General features: G+C 38.3%; 1 long non-coding RNA gene across 1 annotated transcript; it reads left to right on the forward strand.

Annotated features, from left to right (window-relative positions):
* Positions 1-319: 319 nt before the first annotated feature.
* Positions 320-22,400, forward strand: LOC123942681. The gene is made up of 3 exons (XR_006818457.1): positions 320-513; positions 14,196-14,300; positions 22,233-22,400. It is a non-coding gene; the product is annotated as an uncharacterized LOC123942681 (long non-coding RNA).
* Positions 22,401-25,365: the final 2,965 nt, after the last annotated feature.

A 25,365-nucleotide genomic window follows, 5' to 3' on the forward strand; every position in this document is an offset into this window, starting at 1 on the left:
TTTCTTTCAAGTTCTAGGTCCTTCAATTTTTATTTATTTTTTATTTATTCATTTTGCTTCTTCTAGGGTCAGTTGGCCCATTTACTTGTTTATTCGTATCAGTCCTCCCTTTCATTTAGTTTCTTTTCCTCAAATATCTCATGATCTTTTGTTGTTAATTTGCATCTATGAATGAGAAACTGACTATTTTTAGCTCGTGTGGGTTCTCCCTCCCCAGATGGCACAGTTGATGGCAGGGTTTATATAACTGGGTGCAGCCTATCTATCCACTGGGAGGCTTCACTTTAGGGCACTTGGGTGTGGAGCAGGCAGGCAAGCTGGAGTTCCCCATTACTAAAATAAGAAAGGCTGTTCTCTGGTAGCAGCAGTCTTTAGTGTTTCTGCCTCCTGAACAGGGCTGCCTTGTTCCTCTTGTTTGGCAACGCTTCTTGCTCATCTATACCTTCCCCTGGAACACGCTCCTAGCAAGTATATTATTTTCTTTGGAATGTATCTTGGACATTTTAGACTCAGGTTAGTACTGCTTTACTCACTGTTAGAGTTCCTGTTCTAATTATTGACCTCTTTATTGCACCAGTACTCAGTCTAGTTGGTGGTATTTGTTCACCCTATTTTTGGAGTTATCAGTGGATCTGGTCTTCTGTGTTTTTTTCATGCACAAATTTTGTGTTTCCTTGACTCTTGTCCATCCAAGCCCACAGCTTTCTTTCTTCTGGGTGTACCTTGCAATTTCTAGTCTGCTATGGTGACTTTTCTTGCTTGCCAGTGTTGATAGCACCATGCCTACACAAATTCTGTGAATGGAAGGCATTGGGGTATATATTTAGGTACAGCTTAGTCCCCCAATTTCTTCATTCCACTTGAGGCCATTTAGTCTAGTCATTTGCTGGGGTCATTTTAATCTCTTGCTTCAAGCCACAATATTATTAGCCTGCCCTAAAAATGTTACATTGACTTTTTTAAATACATACCTTAAGTTATATTTAAATCCATTAACATATTCAACTAATACTGGTAATACAAAGTCCTCCTTGGCCTACCACTCCCATCTTAGAAATAATCACTTACCAACTTTCAATGTTTGTTTACAAGGCTTTTTCCATATATTTATAAAGCTAATAAAAGCACCTAGAAATAGTTTTAAAATGTAAATGTTATCATAATGTTAATTTTGTTTTACAAGTGTTTTATTTAATGATGTATATTAGAGCTTTACCTATGATCAGTATGTATCTACCTCACTCCATTTAATGCTATAGAGTACAGTTTAACCTTCAGTATTAATTTTGCTATTACAGTGCTGCAAAAGACAACCCTATATACTTCTGCTTAAACATATGGGTATTTCACTGGTCAAGAACTGACATTGCTGGTTGTAAGGGTATATGCATACTGGGTGAAATTTTATTTTAATTGAGTAATCCATTTTTAAAATAGACTATTAATAGAGAATATTTAAAAAAATAGATCAAGTAGAGATTACAAGTGGTTAAACTAAGAAGTGGTGCTGCATTTATGAAGAGTAAATTTATTCTGAGAATCCAAGCATTTCATTATTTTCCTCTATATTTAGAAAAAAATGATCTGACATCCTAAAAAGAAAAACACTCCACAAAGGATTTTTATATCTACAGGAAGGGTGAAAGGATTATATTATCATAGATGTAAAAGTCTTTCAGGAGGATACATGAATGCACTATCTTTTTATTTAGTTTAAGAATATATAAAATACTGTATGTGTTTGGGGGAACTATATGTAATATTGTATAAAGAGACCAGAACAATGGTTGCCTCCCAGGAGGAAAGAGGAGAATAAAGGAAGAATATATAGGAGCTGCAATGTATAATGTTTAATTTCTCAAGGTGGTAAGTTTAGGGATTTTCCTCAATACTTTTTGTGGTCAAACTAAATACAGGTAGGTCAAGGATTAGATTTATTCTACTTACTTCCAATGTGGTAAGATGGACAATCCTATACACAGGGAAAAGAGAACATGTTTACCAAAATATAGAAATCTGTAACTCTGGTGCTAAGAAACAGGTATCAAGCTAGAAAATACCCGAGGAAAGAGGAACACTCAGGTGGAGAGGAAAAGCTTGACAAGAAACTGTGACAGGCAGTCTTCATGAAGGACATTACATCAGTAGATGGTCCCTGTTTATGAGACCATCATACTTTCTAGAAACTTTAGTGTCTGAACCTCTATATCTATACATGGGTATTGTTACAGGTGTAATTGTATGTGGTATGTATAATTAATAAGCCAATCATCAAAGCCCATGATGCCCAGTTGTTATATTCTAAGAACAAAGATATCCTTAAAATGAAGCTGAATATCTTAGTTTTCCTTTGTAGCACTTTGGGTCCTCTTAGACTCTCATTCAGCAATTGCTGTTTCTTTAAATTTACAGCCTTCAACCTACTGAACTCCTGATATCTGCAGGCCACCCCCCACCCTTTTTAACCTTTAGCAAAGATCCACAGTGATAGAAGAGGGTCTTTTTCTTAACAGAAAAAAAGCTCCACTTCCTGCCCAATGGAGCTTAATCTATCAGTCAGTTCTTGAAAGAGGAACTGACTAGAATAGTATTAACACAAATTCCCAAGAGCTCAAAGCCTCCCCAGAGAAGAGGCTGACACAATTTCTGAATTGCTCTCCAACACAAATTTTTCAGCCATTGGATATTTTAGAGAATTTTACATGACACACAAGAGAACCACATCTCCTTCACATTTGACCTCAGAGATTCATGTTGTGACATTATATATAATTTTCTATTATGTGTACCAGAAATAAAAAATCCAAAATGGAAATTTGGGAGCTTTGCTGGTCTTACAAAAACAGAAAACAAATCTGTGGCTGGGTTCTGATATTGAATTGAGTGATAAAGAAGTTGCCCCTTACAAGCTTCAGGAGAGAGATGGTATTTTTATGTGAGGGACTTTTAAGAACCAGCAAATCCTAAGAAGACTGGGCACCCAAATTCCCAATCTTAAGAATATTTGGGGAGTGTAATTTTAAGATTAAAATATAAGTCCACAAACACATAGCTAAGAACATGAACTCCTAAGATGAGCCAAGAAAAAAAAAGTACTGATGTTTGACTTAGTTAGCTCTTCTTTCTGACAGGAGATTAAAGCTGCCTGCGAGATTTCTTTGACTCTGACTCATTTAATTCATTTAGACACTGCCAGCAGAGCAAGCTACAACAAAGCAGATCTATTTTAACAAGCTCACTCCTGGCTGTTCTAATAAAGAAAAATAATTGAATTGCTGATTTTGATTTTTTTTAAAGGTACTCAGCATTTGAGTATTTGGCTTCACACACCAAATAAACAGAAATATTTATTACATCATCTTCTCCACAGAATTAACTCTTGGTACCCACCCTTTGGACTAGTGTAGGGTTTATTGTAAGTGAACTTTTAAATAAAACCTAGGGTCTTATTTGGAGCCAGCACCCGTTCTGAGCACGCAGATCTGCACGAACAAGTGACTACATTGATTGTAGGCATGTCTGTGGTCAGCTCGCTCAAGAGGCACCTGTGGCAGTGGAGAGGGAGTCTGTCACAGTGGGCAGCGCGGAGAGCCGCGGCAGTAACCTGGTGACACAGACATGGTTTTAGTTCACCCCAACACAGTTTAAAAAAACAAACTGAACATTTAAAAATCAGGAGATTCCATATAAAAATTCAGACTTGCAATTCCCCTAGAAAATGTAGAAGTAGCAGCAGGGGGTCTCATCCCCAGTCAGCAGGGGCTGAGTAGCCTCTTCCCCTGTGCAGTCTATGCACATGGACTTCACCAAGCCAGCCTGGTCTGTGGCTCCTGCCCGACCTCTAACACCCGAGCATGGGACCACAGGGGCAGCGAGTAGAGCGGAAGACAGAATTCAGGGACATCTCCCCATTCCACAGTTGGCACAGAGAGGATCTTTAGATTGGTATATTAGCTAGCTCGCATCCTGTCCTCTGATAGGGCAGGCTGTGTACATCCGCTAAATGGCAGCTCCACACAGCGAGGTCAGGCAAGCTCACGAAAGTAACAAACTACCCTCTACTATAGAGTGGATGTACCCCTATCTTACCAAGGGTACAGGGAGAGGAGGTTATCATGAAAACTCTGCCAACGAAATACACCTTTAGATATTACCTAATTTGAACCTCACAATAAGGTCAGGAGGTAGGTATCTCACAGATTAAGTAGTCAAGCGAGGCAAGGTAAAGCAACATACTTGGTAAACAATTAGAGTGGTAGGACCACTGTTCAAAGCCAGATCTTGTGACCGCCCCCACCAAAAAAAATGTTTTATCAATTTTACCATGTTTTCTTAGACCTATTTCCCCGTCTCTAATAAAAAAGTATTAATCATTTGGCTCTAAGAGGTATGCACTAAACTAATGATATTTGTATGATGTTTGTGATTCTGTGGGGGAATATTAGCTCATAATACAAATATTTCAAGCGTAAAAATGTAGAACTTTAAAAAGAACCTTTTTATCAAATTGCCAGTGAACAGCTATCCTTCCTTATATTAGTTGGCAGCAGCTGTAACAGAAATCCAATTAACAGTGGTTCAAACACATTAGAGATGCATTTCTCTTCACATGTAGTCTAGGAAGAAGTCTACAGCTGGTATTGCAGTTCCGAGTAATCACATCCTGGGCTTTTTACTTGTTCCACCACCCTAGACTGATGCTCTCATCCCCCCTGGTGGAAGACGGCTTGCCACCAGTTTTCCACCCTAAGCGCAGGATGGAGAGGAGGGAAGAAAAGCTTAGCCTTCCCTTGAATAATAGGATTCCGAGGTTGCACACATTATTTTCACTCAAAGCTCATTAATAAGAACTTGGGCCATATAGCCACACCCATATAAAGGAATCTAGGAAACAGTCATTATCGAGGGGGTCATATATCCAGCTAAAATAGGTTTATAGTGGGAGGAAGAAACTAATCCTGTGAGACAGCCACATACCTTGGACACATCTTTTAAAACTTACATAAGGTACTGCAGCAAACCACACTTTCCTTTCTGAGGTGAGCACCCCTGTTTCTTACAACCTGACTTGGCTTGTCCTTCCAGTTTTATTTCACAGTTAAAGCCCTGAGCCTCCTGAAAAGTCCTCCCTGGATTAGATATCTTATATTCCCATTTAACTGCAAATTTCGTTCTTTTTCAATGTTTCCTCTCCCAACTCTGTGAATTTACCTGCACTATTCTAGTTTGGGAATTAATATTCCCCTATGTTTCAACAAGTGTCAGTCCTCCTCCAGATTAATTCAAAGTACCAATTTCTGATTACCTCCTGTGTGGAGGTAGGAAAATAATCTTAGATGGTATGTGTGTAAATATATATTCAATGGTGTGCTCTTTTGACTAGAAAAAGGCAAGACTGTTTATGTTTACATGGCTTTGTTACCATCAGGTGTATGGAGATATTTAACAAGTAGCAATCAGTGATAGCAATGCTCCTCACATTTTAACAGAATCTTTGGGCATCCTTTAGGCAAGCAAAATTGCAACAATTTTATCAACAATATTCATTTTGCAAATTTATCTGTAGAATCAATGTAGTCCTAATCAAAATCTCAGCAGGCTTTTTGTAGCTATTGACAAGCTGATTCTAAAAATTCATATGGAAATGCAAAGGGCCCATAATAGCTAGGACAACCTGAAAAAGAGCAAAATTGGAGGACAACCACTACTACCTTATTTCAAGTCTTATCATCAAGGGGCAATAATCAAGGACTTGTGGTATCAAAAATAGACAAATAAGTCACTGGAACTGAACAGAGATCCAGAAATAGGCCTGCACATACATGCACAACTGATTTCAGTAAGAGTGTAAAAGCAATTGAGTGGGGGAAAGCATAGTCTTTTCAATACATGATGATAAAAATAATTGAATATACAGGTGAAAGAAAATAAATTTGCATCAATAGTTCACATCATACACAAAAATTAACTCAAAATGGATCATAGATCTAAATGACCAAAACAATAAATCAAAGAATAAGTTGATAAATTAGACTTTGTTAAAATTGAAAATTTCTAAAGACACTGTTAAGAGAATGAAGAGACAAGCCACGCAGGAAATGTTTGCAAATTATTTATCTGGTAAAACATTCGTATCTGGAATATAAAAAGAATTCTCTACTGATTAATCAAAAAAAAAAAAAACAATTTAAAATGTGGGTGAGTATGCAAAAGATTTAAACAGACACATCACCAAAATAGATAGTAAATAAGCATGTGAAAAAATGCTCAACACCATCAGTCATTAAAGAAGTACAAACTAAAACCACAATGTGATATCATTACAAATTGTTTCAAATGGTTAGAATTTTAAAGACTGACCCTGCCAAGGATTAGCAAGGATGCTGAGCAACAGCTGGTAAGAATGTCAGTGGCACAATGATTTTGGAAAAGGTTGGGTGATTTCTTACAAAGTTAAGCATATACCTACCACATGATCCAGCCAGTCCATGTGAATATTTTTCCAAAAGAAATAAAAACAGATGGTAATACAGAAACTTGTACATGCATGTGCAGAGCAGATTTGTAATAATCCCAAACCACAACTTGAATGTCCACAGACAGATGAGTGGCTAAACAAATTGTAGCATATCCTTAAAATGGAAAAACCATTCAGCAATAAAAAATAAGTTCTTGAGAGATGCAAAAACTTTGATTTCAAAATAATTATGCAGAGTAAAACAAGCCATATAAGAAGAACACATACTATGAATTCATTTATATAAAACTCTAGAAAATGCAAACTAATTCATAGTAATGGAAATCAGGACAGTGGTTGTCTTAAGTGAAGTTGTCCTAAATGAAGTGGTTGTATTAAGTGAAGTTGCAGGCTTACTACAAAGGGACAACAGGAAGAAGGGCTGTGTCTGTGTATGTGTGTGCGTGCATGCGCGTGCACACACACAAGTGTGCTTTTGTTGTACCATATAGTGATTCAGCACTTCCAGACATTGCCCTGTGCTCATCACAAGTGCACTCCTTAATCTCCATCACCCATTCCCTCTGGTAACATTTCATTTGTTTTCTGTAGTTAAGAGTCTGTTTCTTGGTTTACCACCCTCTTTTTTCCCATCTGCTAATTTGTTTTGTTTCTTAAATTCCACGGGAAGAAGGTTTTCTGAGTGGTGAGTAATGTTCTGTATCTCAGAGTATCATACTATGTGTCAAAACTCACAGAGCTGGGGCGCCTGGGTGGCTCAGTGGGTTAAAGCCTCTGCCTTCGGCTCGGGTCATGATCTCAGGGTCCTGGGATCGAGCCCCTGGGATCGAGCCCCGCATCGGGCTCTCTGCTCCACAGGGAGCCTGCTTCCTCCTCTCTCTCTGCCTGCCTCTCTGCCTACTTGTGATTTCTCTCTGTCAAATAAAAAAAAAAAAAACAACAAAAACAAAAAAAACAAACTCACAGAGCTGGACTGTCTCTATGATAGTACAGGTTAAAATAATAAATGAATTGCTGGGCCTTTTGTGTGCACAATGAAACAAAACCAATTTTTAAATAGAAAATAATTTAAAATACTCATGAATTTTCCCCACTTTCCTTGATGCTGGCCTGTAACATAATACCCAAGTATAATTCAGGAAAGGCAAAATTCAAGAACTTGTGAGAGAGAGAGAGAGAAAGAGAAAGAAAGAGAAAGGTAATGATAATCTTACTTGTTCTGAAGAAAGTTTCAAACACCTAGAATATTGAGTAGACTACTTAGCTCAGGCCATTCCTCAATATTATTTCTTCCAACAATACTTGTGATAAGCACTAAACACTTGAGAGTTCAATGCAAGAACCTGGGGTGCAGATCTACGTATTACCTATGCAAGATGAGAAGTCTAACCTGGACACATCTGACCTCTGTTTTCTCAGAAATATTGGTCCACACCAAAAAACAAATGGATAGCTTTTGGATATCAAATGGATAACAAATAGCTTAATAGAAAAGTTTTGCTTAGAGGACCCCTTTCAATATTTCCTGTAGAGCTGGTTTGGTGTTTGCAAATTCTTTCAGTTTTTGTTTGTCCTGGAAGCTTTTTATCTCTCCTTCTATTTTCAATGATAGCCTAGCTGGATAGAGTATTCTTGGCTGCATGTTTTTCTCATTTAGTGCTCTGAATATATCATGCCAGCTCTTTCTGGCCTGCCAGGTCTCTGTGGATAAGTCTGCCGCCAATCTAATATTTTTACCATTGTATGTTACAGACTTCTTTTCTCGGGCTGCTTTCAGGATTTTCTCTTTGTCACTAAGACTTGTAAATTTTACTATTAGGTGACGGGGTGTGGACCTATTCTTGTTGACTTTGAGGGGGGTCCTCTGCATCTCCTGGATTTTGATGCTTGTTCCCTTTGCCATATTAGGGAAATTCTCTCCAATAATTCTCTCCAATAGACCTTCTGCTCCCCTGTTTCTTCTTCTTCTGGAATCCCAATTATTCTAATGTTGTTTTGTCTTATGGTGTCACTTATCTCTCGAATTCTCCCCTCATGGTCCAGTAGCTGTTTGTCCCTCTTTTGCTCGGCTTCCTTATTCTCTGTCATTTGGTCTTCTATATCATTAATTCTTTCTTCTGCCTCATTTATCCTAGCAGTGAGAGCCTCCATTTTTGATTGCACCTCATTAATAGCTTTTTTGATTTCAACTTGGTTAGATTTTAGTTCTTTAATTTCTCCAGAAAGGGCTTTAATATCTTCAGAGAGGGTTTCTCTAATATCTTCCATGCCTTTTTCGAGCCCAGCTAGAATGTTCAGAATCGTCATTCTGAACTCTTGATCTGACATATTACCAATGTCTGTGTTGATTAGGTCCCTAGCCTTCGGTACTGTCTCTTGTTCTTTTGTTTGTGGTGATTTTTTCCGCCTTGTCATTTTGTCCAGATAAGAGGATATGAAGGAGCAAATAAACTACTAAAAGGGTGGCAAAGACCCCAGAAAAATGCGCTGTAACCAAATCAGAAGAGACCCCTAATTGTGGGGGGGAGAAAGGGGATAAAAACAGGTTCCGAAAGAAAAAAAAAAAAAAAAAGGGAAAAAAATTTAAAAAATAAAACAAATAAAAAAATATAAAAAAGAAAGAAAAAATATACATATTTAGATGAACTAGTCAAAAAACGTTAGCAAGTCCTCCTTATGATAAGATACCAATTAAAACAGATAAAACACCAATTAAAACATAAAACTGATGGATAGGTACTTATTTAAGTTTAAATTTTCACATTTTAGTAGAAAACGTCTATTCTTGCCTACATTTGAGTTACTATCTGGGCTTTAGAACTCGGAAAGAACTGGTTCTTTCAATTATTTAGAAAACATTCACTTCAAACAGCTTATGTCAATCACTAGGATAGAAGATAGAGCTACATCAGTGAGCAAGAGAGATGCACACTTTCAAGAGGTTTACTTCTGGCGTAGTTTAGAATCTCTTCCAGAAAACATAGCCATGGTGATTTTAGCCTTGAAAAATGTCAAAACAAAAATAACCAAATTACCAATCTTCATCCCTCTCCCTCTCTCTCTCTTCCTCTACACACACACACACACACACACACACACACACCCCCTTACCTATGATGGGGTTATATCCCAATAAACCCATTATAAATTTAAAATTCATTTAATATACCTAAACTATCAAAAGTCTTTGTTTGGCCTAGCCTACCTACACATGCTCAGAACACTTAGGTTAGCCTCGAGTTGGGCTAAGTCATGTAACACAAAACCTATTTTACAATTAAGCGTTGAATATCTCATAATTTATTGAATATGACACTGAAAGTGAAAAACGGAATAGATCTAAGTCTATTGGTTGTTTACCTTCCTGATCATAGAGTTGACTGGGAGTTGTGGCTCGCTGCCCCTGCTCAGCATCAGGAAAAGTTACAGACTGCACATTGTTAGCCCAGGGGGGGAAAAAAATCCAAGTATAGTTTCTAATGGATGCGCATCACTTTCACACCATTGTAAAATCAAAAAATTTAAGTTGAACCACTGTGAATTGTGGACCATCTGTATATTTATATTTTAGTGTTGCTAGCTAAAATATAGAACTTCTACTCTAATTTGAATTTCAGTTAAATTATGAATAAAATTTTAATAAGTATGTCTCAAATATTGTATGGGGCATACTTACACTAAAATTTTAATTTATTACTTAGCTGAAACCCAAATTTAACTGAACATCCTGGTTGTTTTGGGCTAAATCTGGCACTCCTGATATATATTGGGGTTACCAGATATCTTTAGCTACAGAAATAGATATAGATACATATCTATATGATGTATGTCATATCTATTTTTAAGCAACTTAACTTCTTGCAGAAACTTCCAAGATGAACTATGTGAAAATTATTATCCTAGGTAATTGAACATAATGATCAGTGACTTAAGATTATTTGGCATAAACCAATTAAGTACTGCAGGCCAATTACCAAAAATAATTATTTTATTTAAACTAAACCATTATGATTGGAAATAGTGGGCTATCAGACCAGTTTTCTCTGAGGCCACTGAGGGTGCAATTACAAAACATTAGCATATATCACAGAGGGGTTCATACAAAAAGGGGTTAAAAAAGAAAGAGGAAACAAAGAGGATCTTCCCGTTTTACCCTACCAAAATGAACATCTTTCATGCTAAGAGGGGATTCCAGGAAATGATTGCTGCTACCTGCTGTCTTCTCCCAACTCCAGGCAACATGTTGATTTTTGACCTGCTGCTCTGACCAATGCAGAGCTGGGTGTTGGCATGGCTTTGGGCTTTGAGGACATCCAGGGAGAGACTCAAAGTGAGGCTTTCCTCTGGAGCTTAGTAAGAACTAGAGACCTGCATCAGACTGCCCAGGACAAGAATTAGAAAGAAGTTTTGGAGAAAGCTTGTCCCCTAGGGCATTTCTTACCATGGAGAAAAGATCATTCTATGCCCCACATTAAGAGGTCAGATTCCCCCAGTGAATAAGTCAACCAAGGGCTGAGCAGCTGTACTAGCTGGAGATAAGAAGAGATTGGGACCCTGGTGGCTTCTTTTGGTAGCTGACCTGGACACTGGCAACCTGCCAACCCTTGCACTGTCTGCCTGTGCAGGCCTGCCACCACCCACCACTTGCCATACTGCTGCAAACTAGGGTAATGGGATACCTAGCCCAGAACAAGTCAGTGATGTAAAAATCCAGCTAAAGGGCCCAGCAGCCAGGGTGGAAGATCAGTCTTGACAAATTTAACTTCCCTGGTGAAAAAGAATGGTTATAAGAGAAAGATGAAGAAAAAGTGTTCAAGAAGATTCACATGAAGCATACCACATACATATGAACACACATTTTCTGGATCAAAACAAGCCATAATTTTCCATAATTTCAACATATTTCCCATAATTTCAACGTAATTGTTGAAACAATTCAACACATGAACTGAAGATAGTCTTTATATATAGAGTCTAAAAAGAATGACCTAGAAGACTACAGAAGAGATAGTTCAAAGCACAGGCATGTGAAATTAGGGAAGGGCAGGTAAGACAATCTGAGGATATATTTATAACATCTACTAGGAATTCCTGGAAGATAAATTATTGGATTAATAGACAAAGAACTCTTCAGCTGAAGAGGAGTCTGCAGACTAAAAGAAATTGCTGAGTATTTGCCAGGACTGATGAGAAAAAGACATGTACCTGGGAATAGTCAGGTGAATTCCCGATACCACCCCCCCTGGTTGTAAAAATTTCCAAGCATAAAAAGCAAGTTATCTAAATGAAAAATGATAGTACAGAAAAAAATATAACAAATTGTTGTTGTTAGAATTTATAGATTTGTTAGAATTAATAGAACAGATGTAATATTCACATTAACAAGGGAGGAAATAGCATGAGTAGTGAGTTGATCAAACCAGCAAAAAGGACACAAGAAAACATTGTTTAAAAAAAAAAGTAGATATAAAAGATAAAATGAAATATATTATTACATTAAATATCAATGTACTGATTTCTTCCATTAGAAGTCAGAGCTTGTCATATTGGTTAAAATACAAAGCCCAACTGCAAATAACTTAAAGCAGTACAGAAAGGTTAAAGGTAAAGGAATACACAAAAATATCAAACTAATGCAAATGAAAGTTAAGAGTGAGGATATTAACATCAAACAAGGTGGGTTTGCCATATGGCAAAATTTGCATTTTTTTGAAATTAATTTTAACAATAAATTGGAAAACAAATTGAAGGAAGGAGCAAGACTGGATAGAGGAAAAGATACTAAGCAACCATAACTTCAGGTTAATTTTGGACTGTATCAATTTAAAATAGAGAACACTTCTTCTAAAATTTTGGTAGTTAAAGGAAATAAGCAAAATCAAATAGTATTTAATTTGGTGTGGTCCTCAGCAACTTTAACATTACTTGAGAACTTGTTAGATTTTAGGGCCCCACCCTGGACTTATAAAAACTCTGGACTGCAGGGGTTCTGATGACATTGAAGTTAAACTCTTTTTTAAAGATTTTATTTATTTATTTAATATTTTATTCATTTGACAGAGAGAAATCACAACTAGGCAGAGAGGCAGGCAGAGAGAGAGGAGGAAGCAGGCTCCCCGCTGAGCAGACAGCCTGATGCGGGGCTCGATCCCAGGACCCTGGGATCCTGACCTGAGCCGAAGGCAGAGGCTTTAACCTACTGAGCCACCCAGGCGCCCCATTGAAGTTAAACTCTTATCAAAATCATTAAGCTGCTTTTTTTTTCTTTTGAAAAATTTTTTATTTATTTGAGAGAGAGAACGCAGAAGTAGGGGAAGACAGAGGGAGAGGGAGAAGTAGGCTCCCTGAGAGGCAGGGAGTCTGATGCGGGGCTCGATCCCAGGACCCTGGGATCATGACCTGAGGCAAAGGCAGCTGCTTAACTGACGAGCCACCCAGGTGCCCCTTAAGTTGCTTTCTATGACAACTTACTTTTAAGAACAAAAATGTTTAATATTTAATAAGGTAACACCCTGTAACATTAGTTCAAAATTTCAGTGGAAGTTAGGCTCACATAATACGTCAGCTAAAAAATATAAGCAAAAATTATTGGAACTGTAAGGAGAATTGATAAAACTACAATCAGGTAGACTTAAATAGAGGTCTTCCAGAATTGGATACACCTACCAGACAATTCAGTAATTTTATCTGACATATGTAGAACCTTAAATCCCTTTTAGTAGAGAATATATATATTTTCTCCCACAGGTTCATGAAACATTTACAAAATCAAACATCTATTTGGCCAAAGAGAAAAGCTTCACAAATTAAAGTTTCAGAAAATATATAGAGAAAAAAATATTTAAATTATGTTCCTTGATCACACTGCAATAAAGTTAAATTATAAAAGCTTTAGCTTTCAGAAAGTTAACCTATGAATCAAAAAGAAAAAGTGAACAATTTATTAAGAAAGCAATTAGGAAACATTAAAATCTACATGCTGAGTGAATTCATTGCCTTAAATGTCTTTATTGTTAAAGAAAAAAGCAGAAAAACAAAGAAACCTTGTATTCATTTATCAGAAATTAGGAAATGGATAAGAAACAAAGAAAGTAAAAGCGGAAATAAACTAGAAGACAAAACAAACCAAAATAAAGCAGATAAAGGATAAATAAATCCAAAAGACAAAAAGAAGAAAAATTAGGGCCAATAAAGTAGACAAACTCTGTGAACTTGATTAAAGGAGAGACTGTGCATGGTAAGCACACATGAGAGGGCACTTGGAAAAATATCCAGGATTAAAAATGAGAAGGAGACAAACCACAGATACAGGCATGATTAAAAGAATTATAAGAGATTACTGCTTGCAAGTCGATGGCTACAAATTTGAAAACACAGAGGAAGTGAATGATTTCCTAACAAAATATAAGTTACTTAAATTTCCAATCACTGCAGAAGATGTCGGGCTAGTGATTAGGAATCTGTCGTGGAAAAAGGCCCAAAGACCAGATGGGTTTAATCTTTAAATAACAGATGATTTCTGCGTTTAAACATTTCCAGACCATGGAAAAAGGGGGGGGGGGGGGGTCCTAATTAATTTTATGAAGTCGGATTAATTTTAATTCCAAAGCCTGATGATTTTTTTTTAAGAATGCTAGACCCATCTCACTTAAAATTGCAGCTACAAACATTTTGACTAAAATATTAGCAAATAAAATGCAACTTGCTTCTGTCTTAGTTCCAGGTTCCCTAGAGACTCTGATGTAGAAATATGCATGCCAACGGTGTTTTGGAAAGTGCTCTCAAAAAGAACACCTTCAAGAAAATGAGAGGTGCAACCCAGGTAGGGAGAGAAATTAAACTGCAATTTGGTTACAACAGTGGCTCCAGCCTAACCCACAGAGAGCTCTGCACCAGTCACGGAGGGCAGACTGCTCCCAGAGGAGAGACTCAGCTGCGAGCCATCAGCAACCGCAACACTTGCGACGACTGAGGGTATTAGGGAGGGGAGGAGAGCGCCTCCCGCTGATAGCAGCACCTGAGCAGAGCACCACAACGTCCACTAAACTCCAGGAACTCGAGTTTCAAAGGATACTGTGTGAATAAGTAGAGTGTATTCCTGACTCCAAGTGTGGTTTGATAGCAAGAAAGCTATCATCAGTATTCTTTGCATCAACAAACTTTTTAAAAAAGGATTAAAGACCACACAGTTATTAGATGCCGAAAAGGTGTTTGATAATTTTAATTCATCAGCTCTCAAGGACACATCTAGTTTTATATATTGCAGATAAGTGAACATATCATCTTCAGATGTACGTGTGTGTAATCCTCTTTTTCTTTCTTGGCTCTCCCTCTACATCTCCACCCACATCAACTCCAGTACAGTAAGCACAGAAGAATATACTGGCTCTGAGTAGATACAGATTTAAATTTGTCCCAGATTTGTTACAGGAACAAGCATCCTTGCACTATCAGGTTCGTTTTTACATGGGCATGTGTTGGAGAATTTTTAATTTAATTAAAAATGTCTATCTCCAGAGCCCCTCTCTAGCTCCACATTGAGCACACCACTGGTATTCCCTGGAGATAATCAACTATGCCAGGTTATAAATAAAAATAAGTAAAAGCTAGAAAAATTTTCAGTGTGTGACCATATGTCCAAAGAGAAAGCACACATCTTAACGGAACTATAGGTGTAGAAGTAAATTACCACCTTGTTGTCAGAAAATGAAATCATCTCCACTTAGAAATTCCCAGACAATCCGCCTATATTAATGACGATTATTCCCCCAACAAACACCCCAACCCTGCCCATGAGAGATAAAAAGTGCAAAGTCTTAAATATGAAAAAAAAAAAGTATAGAATCTAGGTCTCTTGCAAATATACAATACACATCAAAAATTCACCTGGATCCTTACTTTTGCCAATTTTATCTGGTGGCTTTGTAGATGGAAAATCTCAATCACTGGTAGGGATCCTAAGACTGAAAAGCACATCGGCCCCAAAGACTGCTAGAAACCTGGCTCATCACCTATAGAATTCACTCATTCTGGAGGCTTACCTACTCCAGGCACAGCTCAGAGACATATTCTCTGAAGGAGGAAACATGGCTCCAGCTTTGTGTTTGGCTCCCTGATATCCGTTTGCACATGCTCCAGCCCAGGTGGAGATCCCTAGCACCACTGATTGTAATTAGGGAACAGAACTCCTTTCACTGGTGTCCCAGTCACAAACCAGGACAGTCTCAAACCAAAAGAATTTCTAGAAGCTGCTTGCTCCTAGAAAAAGTTTTCTAGCTTTGACTCCAACTAAACATTCTATAGTCCGTCCAGGGTGAAGTTTATTTTTTCTCTATAGATGGAGCATCACAGAAATCCTAATAATAATAGTTTTCTTGATAAATATTGAATCAGGGCCCAATTGAATTTCAAGTTTAATTATCTGCAAGCTAAAGCATCCTAATAGATTGATCTCAAAATAGATGTGAGATGCCCAGTGTGATCTCAGTGCTTCAAGTCTGGTGACTAACACAACACTCCTTTTCCCCTGGATCGTGGTTGAAGGAGCTCCACTGAGATTTTCTTCTACAGTTTTCCTTTTTCTCAATGTTGTTAATTCTAACTAATCCCCCTTCGGATCAGCACATTTTATTTTATATATGTAAAGCTAAATTCATATGTGTTGGGAAATTTTTAGCACATTGCTGATAACTCGATCCTTTTCCTAGAATTGATACTACATGAAATAAAAAAAAAAAAAAACAGAGCTAAACTGAGTCTAAAATATATAATGTTTGGGATAAATTTTTATTTAAAGAAATTTTAAAAATCAAGAAGATAAATAGGTCTTCCTTTTTTAATTTGGTTGTGTGCTTGTTTTTACATAAAAGAAAGATCTAGCAAAAGTAGACAGGGAGGACTTATTTCAAGCAGTTGAGGTCATCATCCTATTGGACTCAGAGGACTGGATTGGATGAGTCCTTTGGACCATTTCCCAGCTCTTTATTACATGGCTCATGTGACAAAAGATACTTCTTCACATATTATTCTTCCACTGACAGTGAGAACATTTTTGAAAAAATGTAAATAATTCTGAAGTGCAAAAGATCTCCAATTCTTTATAAGAAACAGACTTTTTTGGACGAGATAATTTCATATTTTCCATCCATTTTGGTGTTTCCCAAGGCTTTACTTCTTTTCATTTTAATTCCCCACAAATTCTTTGCTGGAAAATTACATTTTAGCTAAATTACATTTAGCTACAGAGAGGTAGTTAGATGGTGCATGCATAAATTTTATGTTTTAATGATTCTTTCAGCCCTTTGTTAAATCAGAGAAATACATCTCTATTCAACTGGTATAAAACCAAGGTCAATTTAGTTAAGTTGTAATGTTAAAACAACCCAAAGTATATTGTATTGAATACTTCTTGCTAACAACATAATTATCTTGTCTTTATTTTACTCCTCAAAACAAACAAACACAAACCAAAAAAAACAAAACCCAAAACAAAACAAAACAAAAACCACTCTACCTCGTGTCACCAACCAGAATAATGTTGTGGCTTTGAAATAAGGTAGAAGAATCTAGATGGAGGTTTAGTAATAGTGATTGGCAAGCTTCTCAAAGCAATATGGTGCTAAAGAGAATAATTGCCACGTGGTCTGGCTTCCATCTATAGTCCTGCCCTAGCAGGGATTTTGTGGCTATACGTGCATGACCATAGTCAACCCAGGGAGTGACATCATATTACCAATCCTGATCACTCAAGACTTAACCAATGGTTGTGTTTTATTTCTTTGCCCAAGTTGATTACTTTTCTTCATCTGTCTAGATGTTTGCCCATGTTCTTTCCATTCAACACTCATTCCTGTCACCTACCCTACGCATATAAAGGATTTCTTCTCCTCAGCAACACTGGAATTTGTATGTAGGAGGAACTTATCCACAGCCTTCTGCATAGAACCAGGAATGGAGAGAAGCAAACACTGTTTTACTTAGTTGTATGTTAACTAAAGGTGGGGTATGTGGGAATGCTTAAGATTATGGTGGAGGGTGCTGAAATAAGACCTTACTACATGATGGATGAGCCAGAAATCAAGATTCCAAGAGAGAATCACATCACACTTTGAAGTGAGACCACGAGGGTAGAACATAACTAAAGTCTAGGGTCAAGGAAAAAAGAATGCATGCAGTATGGTGGTTGATGGGAACCAGAGGGTTCCATTAAATACCTTTGAATAGGGCATATCCTTTTGCCAGATATTGATTGCCCATTAATGCTACAGCTGAGTACCACCAGGGGTGATCCATAATTAAGGAGTCCTAAGTCTTAGCAGTGAGAAATATAGATACTTGAGTTTTTCTGTAACATTTTCCTGAGGATCTGTCATGAAATGAATGTGCTCCAGGGTCCTACCGCCACTCCTGGTTACAATGTACAAACCTTTGTATGGCTTCCAAGCTGCCTATCCCAAGTCATACCGCTTAATTGGCAACACAATAGAAAGCTTCCAAGGGAAGAGAGGAATGAAGAGAAAATATGCCCTTTCTGTGTCCCTTTTTCATATGGTTTTCCTTTCGGGTGTTGGCTCCACTATAAAGATGCGGAGACTGTGCAGCCTTCCTTTCACTTGGCTGGAAGATTTCTCCTGCAGTGTGTTCACACAGCTGTGGCCTGGAAAGTGTGTCATGTATTCCTACCTGCCTTTCCCTATCTTCTAAGAGGCATGGATATAGAGGACCATGTCTTTGGACTGAAAATCAGAAGAACTAATTTACCAGTCCTAGTTCTATTATTTTTTTAATGTGTAACTTCAAACAAGTCACTTTATAACACGAAGCTCCATTTATAACATGGAAGAGTTACTAATTCTCTAGTTTTTCAACTTTTTTTTTTTTTAGCACAAGAATCCTTATTTACAAGTAGAATTTTATTCAAAAACCCTAACAAACAAAACAGATCGAAGTAGAATCGCCAAATCTGATGTGTGGAAACATTAGGTGTTAATGTGGAACCCTATCCTCTTCTGCTGTTAGCCCCTCTGAGTCACTCAGCTCAGGAGACTGAAAACCCATTTTAAAAGCACAAATCTAGATGAGCCTTTCCAGATCTCTCCACTTGGATGCAGAACATCTAGCTCAATTTCAATTAGTGTGTATAATGTCAGAGAAAGGAAAGTCAGGAAGGAAAGACTTTGAAAAATATAAAAAAAGAAAAACATGTTTTTTGTTGTTGTTTTTCCTAAGAGCTTAAGATAGACTTTAGATCTCTGTAGGAGTGTTTGTTAAAGAGGCTTGATTTCCACTGTTACATCTCCTGATCGCTGTCTAGTTCGGATCTGTGAGGCTAGCTTTGGAGCAGTGCTGAAGGCAAGGATACTCTCTCCCTCCAGACTTGGGCTTGCCCCAGTGCCCAAGGAGTGCCCTCCTCCATATGAGAGACCCATACAAATGAACTTACCCTCACCCCCACCTGCCACTCCATCTTGCAGGATCAGCAACTGTCATCCAGAATCCAGTGACCTAAATCTGGGGTGTCCTTTTGTCGCCACAGGTCCTCTCTATGGACAGCAATAAAATAAATTGACCAAAATAAAGGACCAGGAACAATATAAGAAAGCTCTGGCACACACAAAAAAACAACTTAAAAGATAATAATTACTACCATTTCTTAAGCATTAACTGTATGCCAGGTATTATGCTAAGAGCTTTATTACTATGTACATAATAGCAACAATCCTTAAGCCAGGTGTTATTATCCCCTCCTCACAGGTGAAGAAACTGAGTTTTTAAAGACACAAATGCAATATCTACCACACCACAATGAGCCCCGAGCTCCTGCAGTCTTCTTTCCCTGCCCCTGGGTTATGCTTGGGACATCAACCTGCTTAGCTAAGACCCAGATATTCTGACAGACCCTTGCAGCTCAGGATGACTGAACTCCTGGTCTCTTCCTTGGTGCAGCTGACAAGTTGGTCACAGGGAGACCATCAACAAAATATAGGCCGTTTATTCATAAAATGATCCAATGTTTAAAATACCCTTAGCTGTTTAGAAAATATTTTAGATCGCTGACTATGATGGAAGGTAATTTACATTATGGAAGCAATCATTTAATCACTGCAATTAGACAAATGATTACCTATTCAGCTAATTATCTTTTAATTATGTAATTTAAAAATTAAGCATTATATTATTCTAGCCAGTGCTAAATTCTTTTTTTATAATTTCCCAATGAAAAGTATAATTTACTGTATGGTACAATGTAATTTCCTACGGGAATTAAGTTTCATCTTATTTTAATTACAGGGTAACTCTTCTCATAACTACCATGACCCATACATAACCAATGAGAGAACTTGGCCTTTCAGGAAAATGTAGTTCATAAAGACAGTCAGGTTTTGTCAGACATATTAAGAAAGTGCTGACTTTCCACACAAAAAGGTGATGACATTGACCTAGCAGTTGTTCTCAACTAGCTGCATGTTCCAACTCTCTGTGGAGCTAAAACTACAATAACAACAACACAAACCACCTTGTACCCAGAGATCACACCCAGGGATGGTGATTTAATTGGCCTGAGATGGCACTCACCAGGTTTTTAAAATCTCTCCAGGTGAGATCCTGATGCGCAGCCAGGGTTGGGAATGAACCACCGAGAAGTAATTTTAGCTTGTGCTCCCATAGCAGTATTTTGTTTGTTGGGAGGGGGAGTTGGGAGGGGCTTGTTGGTAAACAGTCAAGAACCATTAGAGCGGGCAGGGGTGAGTCATAGGGCAGGATTTCGAGGATGAATGAAAAAGAGCCAGACCACCAATCTGACTGAAGGTTTATCAGCTAGATTGAAAACTGAGACACAGGCTACAGGCCAAGACTCTAGTCAAACTCAGTTGTCAAATAACTCCAGTATCATTTTTCAGGGTCTTGCAAAGTGGTCAGATAATTTATCTGCTGTGGGACTTTGTACCTTGGATTCAACAGTGAAAACTACCTGAGTTAATGGACTCCTTATAAAATTCTTAACCAAAGGAAACCCATGAGTCGATTCAATAGACATTGTTCAGAAAACTGTGATTCCACTCAATTCTTTCCAGTATACGACTATATACTTCACACCTGCCAGGCCCTAGATGTGATGATTTCATGATGACAAAGTTGAATGACGGGTAGTTTCTGCCCCAGGGAGCTCACAGTCTCGTGGCATCTTATACTTTCTGACATTGCTTGGAAAAAGGGTAGAGGAGGCTTGACTACACTGGGTTCAATCCTGAGTGAGACAGGCATGGTTAAGAGGCTATCTTCAGCCACCAAAGATGTTTCTTTTTTTTTTTTTTTTTTTTTTTCCGAGAGTGAGAGAGAGAGCGTGCATGCTTGCATGTGTGGGTGCATGAGTGGTGGGGGGAGGGGCATAGAGAGAATCTCAAGCGGACCCTACGCTCAGCACAGCACCCCATGTGGGCCTCAATGTCTGACCCTGAGATCATGACCTGGGTCAAAATGAGGAACTAGGGTGCTTAACTGACTGAGTTACCCAGGCACACTCAAAGATATCCTATCAGAGAAGCTCAATGATCACAGTATTCCATATGCTAAACAGTTAAGGTCACCAACTGCAGGAGCCTCAAAAGCATGTGTGTATGAAATCTGAGCACAGGGCTCAAAAGAAGGCATACATGAGTTTGTTCTTTTTGTAGCATAATTGACACACAATCAACTGCACACATTTGAAAGGTATAATTTGACAAGTTTGATACTCCTGCAAAACCATCACCACATTTAAGATAATAAACATATCCATTGGGACACCTGGATGGCTCAATTGGTTAAGCGTTTGCCTTCGGCTCAGGTCATGGCCCCAGGGTCTTGGGATGGAGTCCCAGGTCGGGCTCCTTGTTCAGCGGGAGCCTGCTTCTCCCTCTGCCTGCCACTCCCCCTGCTTGTTCTCTTTCTCTGACAAATAAAATCTTTAGGAAAAAAAAAAAAAATATATATATATATATATCTCCATTATCCCCCAAAGTTTCCTCTTACACCTTTGTAATCCCTTCTTCTATTCTGAAGCAACCATTTAATTGTTTTCTATCACTACAGATGAGTTTGTATTTTTTTAGAACTTTATGTAAATGGACTGTTACAGTATGTACTTTTTGTCTAGGTTACCAATCAGCATAATTATTTTGAGATTCACCAATGTTGATGAGTGGATGAACAGTTCATTTCTTTTTATTGCTGAATAGTAGTTCCCTATATGTGTAGTTCACGATTTATTTGTTCACCTGTTGATAGGTACTTTGGATACTACAAATAACGCCACTTTGAACATTCATGTGTTCATATATACATAGAATTCATACATACATGTTCATATATACAAAGATATACATTCTGCTTTTGTTGAATGCAGTGATCTATAAATTTCCCTGTATATGTTTTAGTGTCCATTTATTATTAGGATTTCAGACCAGCTAAAAAGCTAATTAAGATTTTTTTGCCATCTCTTTTAGAAAAATGTGATCTAATGATTTACAAGAAATATATATTTGGTCATTTAGATGATATTTGGTCAGCCCCAAGGGAGAGGGCTGGTTGCTAGGAGGACCATGTGATTAGCGGGTTGGAACTTTTACTCCTACTCCCTAATTTCTGAGGAGGAGAGAGGTATTGGAGGATGAATCAGCCGATGGTCAGTGACTTACTCAATCATGACTATGTAATGAGGTCTCCATAAAAACCAAAGAGAACAGTTTTTTTTATCTTTTTTTTTCTTTTTAAGGTAGCTTCCATGCATGGGGAACCAGAACACTTCCACGACACTTCAGCTTCAAGCCTCGAGCTCTACAAGGACAGAAACTCCTTTACTAGGGATCTCACCTTATGTGTCTTTATCTGGTTGTTGATTTCATCTCTTTCAGTCTATCCTTTAATAAACTGATAAATTTAAGTAAGTATTTCCCTGAGTTCTGTGAGCCACTCGCACAAATTATTCAAGCCTAAGGAGGAGGTTATTGAGGTAATAGCCTGGGGTTTGCAACTGGCATGAGAAGCTTAAGGGGTGCCGTCCTACAGGACTGAATTCTTAACCTGTGGAATCTCGACTGAATTCTTAACCTATGGAATCTGATGCTATCTCCAGGTAGATAATGTCAGAATTGAGTTGAACCCTTGGACACTCTGCTGGTATCTGGGAATTGCTTGGTGTTGAGGGGAAAACCCCACTACTACATTAGAATTGGGTCCAGGAACCTAAAAGAAAAAAAAAAATTCTACAGTGTTCTACATTGTGAACTCAAGACCCATGGCAGTGTAAGTGCAGAACAATGCATATTTTTATCCACCATTCTATGCATCCCCCATATTTAATTATGAAGAAAAAGTTAGAGATAAGTGAAAAAAAGTTCTGTAACAGTTTTTTAAAATTTTATTTCATGTTTAATTTTTTTTTTGTTTGTTTTTTTAATTTCCTTGGGGTGCTTGGGTGGCTCAGCTAGTTAAGCAGACTCTTGATTTTGGCTCAGGTTATGATCTCAGGGTCTTGAGATCAAGCCCTCCTTAGGCTCTAAGCTCAGTGCGGAATCTGCTTTTCCCTCCCATTCCCCCCTTTACCCCTCCCCCTCTCCCCCTTCCCCTGCTTGAGTAGACTCTCTCTCTCTCTCTCTCTCTAAAATGAATAAAATCTTTAAAAAAAATTTCCTCTTGCACAATGAAAGAGTGGAGAATTCATTCCAAATTATGCTGTATTTACCTCTAGGTGATACAATTATGGGTGATTCTAATTTTCTTTATGATTTTTTCTCTCTCTCTCTCTTCTTTTTAAAGAAAGAGCATAAATTTTACAATCAGAAGAAAAGTTCAAAGTATTTTAAAGAAAAAGTCCTATGACACATGAATATGGGTTCATTAATTTTGAAATTATATTGAAATCTTTCCTGGGGCACCTGGGTGGCTCAGCGGGTTAAAACCCTCTGCCTTCAGCTCAGGTCATGATCCCGGGGTCCTGGGATCGAGCCCCGCATCGGGTTCTCTGCTTGGCAGGGAGCCTGCTTCCTCCTCTCTCTCTCTCTGCCTGCCTCTCTGCCTACTTGTAATCTCTATCTGTCAAATAAATAAATCTTTAAAAAAAAAAAAAAAGAAAAGAAATCTTTCCTAACCTTATTCTTCACAAAATTTAAAAAAAGATTACAAATATTGGAAGATGGTCAACTTCATCCCAAAACACAAATTTGTAATCAGAAAAGGCAAAAATTAAGCAAATTATTCTTGGCTTTCAGGTGTGGTGATTTTCAAAGCTGGAATCAGAATCTACCACAGCTAGGAAGCCCATTATAAGACACATTTCATATAATGCTAGAGTATCCCCCCAACATTCCAACTCAGGGCTGACAGTCCCTTTAGCACTCTGGCCCAACTGTGCCTAAGGTGGAAAGACCAGAACTGGTTTTACCAATATCACCCTACTCTTCCCCTTCCTTTCCCTAAACTCAGGAACTGCTCCAGATTATCCTGTCACCACTATCGGCTCCAAACTGCTCTCCCTAATTTGCACCCCACTTAACTCTGCTTAGCTCTCTTTGGATTGTCAATATGAACTCAAACTGACCTTTTGGTTGTGATCCAACACTTCATTAAAAAGTGGTTTTCAGGGTGCCTGGGTGGCTCAGTGGGTTAAGCCTCTGCCTTCGGCTCAGGTCATGATCTCAGGGTCCTGGGATCGAGCCTCACATCGGGCTCTCTGCTCAGCAGGGAGCCTGCTTCCTCCTCTCTCTCTCTCTCTGCCTGCCTCTCTGCATACTTGTGATCTCTGTCTGTCAAATGAATAAGTAAAATCTTTAAAAAAAAAAAAAAAAAAAAAGAAGGTAGTTTTCAGTAACTGTCCCTTGGTTCCAGACACCAAGATCCCTGATCAAATGGCATCCATCCCAAGACCCACTGCAGTTTCTACCCCAAAACCCATCCCAAGCCTGCCTTATCCCTCACAGAGGTGTCAGACATCTAACCCAACACACCTCTATGACTGAGAACTCACTATCTCTAAAGGCATACCTTCCTGTTTAGACCATTCTGCTTATTAGAAAATTAGTTGGGATGTGGAGTTAGATCTGTCTCCCAGTGGCTTCTACCCACTAGGCCCACTTCTTCATTTTGGGCAAGCAAGTCTAGTTCCTCCTCCACATGACAATGACCCAAGAATGTGAAGAACCGTAGTTGGTTTTCTCTTCTATCTAATACTGAAGATATTTTCAAGCACTCCTTATAAGACATACTTTTAAGATTTTTCCACCTTCCTGTTCTTCCCTAGAACATGATCCATTGGTCAATAGTAGGGGTAGCCAACTCAAGCATTTTTGGGAGCTTGTGTGAAAATGTAAATAAGTGAACATAGGGCTAGAGAGTATAGCCCTGTTCTAAAGCTGACAGCCATGACTGGGCATTAAGTGATCATTGCAAGGGGGTAGGTGGGATCAGATTTGCCAGATCTCACCATTTTTAAGTAAACCTGAAAATCAAGATCATATGAAATTTCTTAGTTTTAAAAATATTGACAATGTTTCATTTTTTAGCTACCACCCTCCTAATCCATACTGTTCTCCTCTCTCCCAGGACCAAAGATCCAGCCTGTGGCCACCAGTTTGAGGCTTCTAATCTATAGGTCTTTGTAAAGAGAGGCAGCCAGAACAAACTCAAGACCTTAGGGATGGTCTGAGCAGTACAGAGTAGAGCTATTCTAGGCCAGTGGTTCTCAGCCCAGGTGGAGAGGGGTGGTACATTAGAACCCCAACCAAAAAGGCTTATTGGAAACTTGGGAAAAGGGGACTCAGTCATATGTATTTTGAACACTATCCCCAGGTGATTCTAATGTCTCCTGCTCCCAGCTAAAAACCATTATTCTATTTTTTGTTCTCAATTCT

Source organism: Meles meles, chromosome 5 (genome assembly GCF_922984935.1).
Source record: "Meles meles chromosome 5, mMelMel3.1 paternal haplotype, whole genome shotgun sequence".
NCBI classification, from domain to species: domain Eukaryota; kingdom Metazoa; phylum Chordata; class Mammalia; order Carnivora; family Mustelidae; genus Meles; species Meles meles.